Source organism: Rhinolophus sinicus, linkage group LG04 (assembly GCF_036562045.2).
Source record: "Rhinolophus sinicus isolate RSC01 linkage group LG04, ASM3656204v1, whole genome shotgun sequence".
Taxonomy (NCBI): Eukaryota; Metazoa; Chordata; class Mammalia; order Chiroptera; family Rhinolophidae; genus Rhinolophus; species Rhinolophus sinicus.
This window is the reverse complement of record NC_133754.1, coordinates 37,665,879-37,672,470: the sequence shown is the minus strand read 5'-3', so window position 1 is coordinate 37,672,470 and position 6,592 is coordinate 37,665,879. Positions and strand designations below refer to the sequence as shown.

The 6,592-nt window shown below is 33.7% G+C and overlaps 1 non-coding gene across 1 annotated transcript; it reads left to right on the top strand.

Moving 5' to 3' along the window:
* Positions 1-5,509: 5,509 nt before the first annotated feature.
* LOC141571405 (U6 spliceosomal RNA) lies at positions 5,510-5,611 on the top strand. The gene has a single exon (XR_012496148.1). It is a non-coding gene; the product is annotated as a U6 spliceosomal RNA (small nuclear RNA).
* The last annotated feature ends 981 nt before the right edge of the window (positions 5,612-6,592 follow it).

Here is a 6,592-nt window from a genome sequence, read left to right as displayed (position 1 = left end):
AATCAAATCTTAGTCTCGAGTGTCAATTTCAAGAGATTTTCACTGGCATGAGACTGTTTATTGTTCTTTATCGAAGTTAAAAAGTATTCTTTAGATACACGTGGTATCCTTTGGGTCCTCCCTGGTCTCTGTAGTGGAATAGCTGACCAGTCTGGGTCCTGACTCATGACAACTAAAGCATGACACAAGTCTCTTTGGCATTTTGGGGTGAAGAGCTAGTACCTATTGTTGGAACCCATGTCCCAGCCATTTGCCTCTTTGTCCTGCTCTAGGCTTCAGCTGCTGGCAACAGTGCATCACCTCACAGGGCACAGGGAGAGATTCTAGGTTCACTGAGGTCCACGCTGTGACTACAAGATGTTGTTACCAGGGAGGATGGTATACCTCGGCTTTTTGTCTTCTTAAAGGAAATAATTCAGTCAAAAGACAGAGTTAGTGCAGTGTAGAACAGCAAGAAGTTTACTAAAAGAAGCAAGTACACTCCGAAACATGGAGTGGGCTGACCCAAGAGAGGGAAGCAGCCTCTCCCTCCTTAAATTGTGTGAGGGTTTTTATTTCAGTGGCTAGAATTGTCTCCCCCTCTCCCTTCTCTCATCTCTCTTTCTCTTCTGCTGAGGTGCCTAGTCCTCCCTTCTCTGGCTTTTAACAATGCATTCCTTTGATTTAGGGGCACGTGTAAACGCATCCCATTGGGGTATGTGCAAACCTGGAATCCTGTTGGACTAGTAACGTATTGGTGGTCCTGACAAACAGGATGTGTACTCTGATAAGCAGGATTCCTTTCTCCCTTCTCTGGCTTTTAACAATGCATTCCTTTGATTTAGGGATATGTGTAAACCTGGAATTTTGTTGGACTAAGTGAAGGCAGCTGCAAGGTGTCTTGACCCAAGTAGGAGCTGCAGAAAGGGGCTGTCTAACCGGGACTAAGCCCCTCCATCTGCTCATTTTTGTCTATCTCCCTACACTATCAATATGAACAATATCATTCTGGACTTTCTCATGTGCCTCCTGCTGTCTCATGGTCTAACTAAGAAGACAGCTCTTCTCTAGTGAGAGCATCTCCAGGGTGTGTTCCCCTGAGGCCTGCCTTTTCATATGTTCTAAGGACTTCAGGGAGAAAAAAAAAAAGTTTTTCTTCCCAAAGCCTGGTGGTCAAGGACCTTTCTGACGCACACTAAAAAGCCATGTTTTGGGTACCAGAGGATAAATAATAAAATCTTTGTTCCAGTAATCCTTACATCCTGTCCTTCAACCCCCTTTGTCTCTTTCCTCCTCTTCAGATGACTACCTCAGGAAACTGTAGAGAGCAGTATATGAAACAGCATACTAATATTTTTTCCCCATAATATTACTTTTGTTACACTTGTGTAAATAATTCTTTATTATATGCCTTTGCTGAGAATATTGTTTTGGATTTCTGACTACTTTTGTACTTAGTTATTTATGAGAAAAATTACTTGCTCCTATTGTATTAAACTTTGTAATATTAAAAAAAAAGGTTAAATTGCATTCCAGAAAGCTTATGTGAGGTGTCCAGGTTGAGCCTATCCTGACCAACCTTATCTTGGCCAGTTTTGAGAGAGAAAGAGTAAGAGATATTGAGAGAATAATGCTTCTTTGTATGTATTTACATAAAATCAACATTGCCTCTTTTTCCAGGCTCATTACTCATATTTTTTTGTCTCCTTCTTACTCTGACAATTTTTAAGACTGGTGTATTTGTGCTTTTGTTATTAGCTTTTATGAGCCTTTTATACATTAAGGATCTCAAATCTTTGTCATATTTATTACAACTCATTATTTTCGTTTATTTTTAGATTTTACTTTTCTGATTGTAATGTTTATTGTAATTGTAATTTCCATAAGCATTTTAGACTTTAAGTTCTGCAAGTAAACGGGCCACAATTATCTTATTCTTTAATTTATCCCAAGTACTTTAAAACAGTAACTATAAATATTGGTTACTCAATACATATTGTTGAATAAATAGATATTTGAATATTTTCCAGTCCTTGAAGCTTTGACTATTTTAATAGAAAAACCTATAACAGTCTAGGAAAGTGAAAAGTAAAGAAGACGTGAGAAACTAAAGATTCAGTTTTTGCTATGTAGAGTGATTTGGCTTATTTAACATATTTTATTTTCAATTGTAAGAGCAATTTATACTTTTATATAAATTACTGGAAATTCAAAAAGGAAATTTAAAAAGATTAACTAGTTTTACCATCAAACATAATTGCTATTGATATCTTTTTTATGATCTCCTTATCTCTATAGATATATTTTGCATTTTGTTTACATTTTTATGTATCGGTGGACATATTGGATGTGTAAATAATTATCATTTTTAAAACTAAGCATATGTAACATTGATTTGGGGACTGAAGTGATTAACCTTCCTAATATATGCCAAGAATGTTCATTTTATCTGGCTATATTTTGTTTACAAATTTGTATTGCAGCTTGTTGTCCAAGCTCTATAACCTCTCAATTCTTAATATCAGCATTAGTTTTAGACAGTCGTGTCAAAAGACAACTGAAGCATATAAAAATTTCTGAAAGTTTATTTGAGCAAAAAGTACTTCAAATCAGGCAGTGCCAAACTGGAAGTGATTAGGACACTCTATCCACAGGAACTTGGGGGAGATACGTTTCTAAAGAAAAGGCAGAAGCAAAGTAAGAAAATTGTTGATTGGCTATAGCTTAAGGCCCAGTAGCTATTTGTAATTGGTTGTCCTTAGGTTTCAATTTTGTAACCTTAAGGCATTTACAGACTTAGATTTTGATTTGCTTACATAGGATCCTTGGCATTAGAGGAACCTCAGTCTAATGGCCCACTTATGCAATTAATTTTATGGTGGGTAAACTTTTCTAAAACATATGTAGATATTCGACTGATTGCAGTTGTAATTTTAGTACTAACAGATTAAGAAAATTAGTACTGACAAATAAACTTAAACATATATATAGATGCAAATCAATATATGTGTGTGTGTATATATATATATATATATATATATATATATATATATCAGAATATACTTAAATAATGAGATATTTAGTCTATAGTCCTACATATGGTTTCCAGACCCCTTTCAATACGTCTCTTTACCTCAGTATAATCCTCCCACTCAAAATCCCTCTATGGCTCACACATTAACCACTGTTTGAAGAGCATAAATGCGTCTATCTGTCAGTCACCCACAAAATTTATAATCCCATGAAAATGAACAAGCTTCATTTTAAAAATGGTTGCTTTCTCCAACTGTTTTTCTTCAAAGCATAATTTCCTCATACCCAAAGCAGACATTTTGACTGTGACTTCCTACTTCTCTCTCTCTCAAGACAAAACATGACTTAGGTTAAGGCAAAACCGAATGATAATTTGAAGGAATGTAGGCTGGCTTCTTTACCCCAAATGTATGTAGGATACTCTGGCATATGTTACCATGGAGAGGAAAGTTGGCATTATTAAAAGACAAAAGAGAAGCATTTTGTTTTTTTCCATCAAGGAGACATTTCAATATCTTAGGTGTTCATTTGCAGTACCATACATTTTTTTTTTCCTTTAAATGTCAAGGTGATGTTTTCGTAATTCATGTAAAATCAAACACTAAGCTCATTCTTTACACCATAAATGACATGAACAGGTGGGAGACAAACAATTATAAGTAGATTTTCCTGAGGCTAAAGCTAAAACATCTTTACCTTTAGACCTTAAATTTTTATATAATTCAAAGTCATTTTCTGCTTTAGATATTTTTAAGATGTACAACAAACACTAAAGTACCAAGAAAGCATAAACATTCACACACTCACAAGAAATTTAATTGCATACCCAGCAGAGAAGCAGGCATATTTAAGTATGACTATCAATACTCAAATAATCAATTTGTTTTAACTACTAAAATTACACCGGCAGTAATAGATCTTATATTTTATCATTCACCACATTTCCAAATTATTATATTAACAGAGTTATTTCACTCACAACAACCCTAGGAAGTATGTAGATTAAGTATTGTCCTCATAAAAATTCTAAGGCAGAGAGACTGGCAGGGCCCAGCCAAAATTCACACAGCTAATTAATGATAAAGACAGGACTAGAATAAAAACAATTTCATTCTCTGCCATGTTTTTATTCAACTAGAGTACCTCTTTATATTGACAATACTATAAAGTGCTTTGTAATATTTAATATAAAGCAAATCTTAATTCTGTAGTTAATATTCTATGTGAAAAAGGTGAAAAAATATATTGTGAATACTGTTGCCAGGAAAATAATATCATATCAATATCGATATAGACGATAATATTCTGCTGGGCAAGGGTTGCAACCCCATGACTACAGGCAGTTCCACTTCCATGTTTCCGTCTCAGGCTGTCTGGCCTCAGGTGGTGACCCTAATGATATACAATTCACCTTCAGGGCCATTCTCCCCTTTTCTTAAAGAATAGCCCAAATTCACAGGATAAAAAATTTTATTATTCTGTCCTTTTGGATAAAATATGTCCATCCAACAGCCTTTTCTCATTCCATCCCATTTTCTGTTTTCTTTAGCCCCAGCTAACAGTATTTCTGCTGGTATAATCGCATCTCTATTCCTGGCTTCTATTAGATGGCTGATTGGGTCCATGGTTTATACCCATGCTAATCTCTTTATCAAAATGGTTGGTCAGTCACACCCTCAGTGTTCACTTGGGAATATGCTTTCTCATTTTTTTGCAATATGGATAGGCTAATATTTCAAATCTTTAAGTTCTAGTTTCTTTTTGCTTATTGCTTAACAATTCCTTCTGTAATATATTTCTCTCTTCTTTCATTTTACTATAAGCCGTCAAGAAGAAAAAAGCCACTCTTTCAACACTGCATAGAAATCTTCTCAGCTAAAGATCCAACTTAATCACTCAAAAGTTCTACCTTCCATAAAACACTAGAACATGAGCACAATTCAGTCAAGTTCTTTGCCACTTTATAACAAGTATCACCTTTTCTCCAGTATCTAATACCATGTTCCTTATTTCTGTCGGACACCTCCTCAGAATGTCCTTTACCTTCCATATTTCTGCAAACATTCTATATATGATCATTTATGTATTCACTAAAAAGATGGAAGTTTTCTTTGAAGCTTTCCTTTTGTTTTGGAGCTCTCACCAGCATAACTTTTTAACAGTCCTTAGGCTTCTTCCAACATGTACCTCAAAACTCTTCCAGCCTCTAACCATTACATAGTTCCAAATTCACTTGTACTTTTTAGGTTTTTGTTACTGTTGCACCCTGCTTCTCAGAATCAAAACCTGTCTTAGTTCAGGCTGTTATAACAAAATACTATAAACTGGGTGGTTTAAACAATTATCATATCAATATTGATATAAATGATAATTATCATGTTACTATTGATTGAAATGATAGTATAGTTGCCTATAAAACTGCATATATCATATGGTAAAATGAAGTGTGTAATGGTGGTTGAAAATAATAGGAAAACAAATTACTTAAAAATCATTTCTGTTTTGGTAGCACATACACTATAATTGGAATGACTCAGAGAACATTAGCAGAGCTCTTTCAAATGATGACACTCAAGTTTATAAAGCACTCTGTGTATTTTGTAAAGCATGTGCTCTTGTTTCCTTATTGTTTCCTTATAAATCTGAAAGAGTTCTTGCAATACATTCAATGGTAGATAATAATCACATTCACTAGAAGTAGGTTCGAAATTTTTAAAGTTAGTAATTTTCATATTTTAAAGTAGTTTTTGAAGTTAAAATTTTTAAGTCTTAGATGTTAAAAGTGGCCTATTTTGCTTTCTGAATTAATTAATACTACACTGCCCATATTTTGCTTTATTCTCATGAAGTAGATTTAAAATAATACTTATACTTTAATATAATGTTATTATAATGTAGTATTTCGATATTATTTATGATCTACCAACTCATTTGTCCTCTACTGGAGGTTTCCTAATTGAATAAAAAATAATTTACAGACCAGAAAAGACAGAACTAATATTGTAGGAGCGCCATACGTTTTACAAGTAAATTGTAGTACTCTACAGTGTGAAATAATAAAAAGATGCTTGATCCAAGCAATTTATTTTGTTCTTTGTCACCTGCTGCACCTAACTTTTCTATATATGTTCACATTTAGAGATACACATTTTTAGATACCCCTTTATAATTAATTAAAACAATTTAACTGCCTTTATAGTCCATTGAGCTTGAGAATTCCCTTTGAGAAAAGAGCATTTCAAAGGTGTCGAGGTGAAAGGAAAAGGTGAGAAGGCAAATGGTAATTTTAGGAATATCAGAATAATGTACATTACATTGGAATGTCAGTTTGGAAAAATATATGCAGCATAGTAATTAGAGTAATAAAAAAGTGTATATAAAACAATATGCTTAAAGTTCAGATTAATATAGAAGTGATTTGCAATTAAAGAGCATGTTAAAACAAGCATTCTAAGAATTGATACATTATTTTATTGACAATACATTTTGTTGTAGAAAAGTCACTATTACATCTGGTTATGGTTCTATATTTCTTAAAGTGTCATTTGTGACATCTGAAAATGTTTTTATTAAGGGTTTG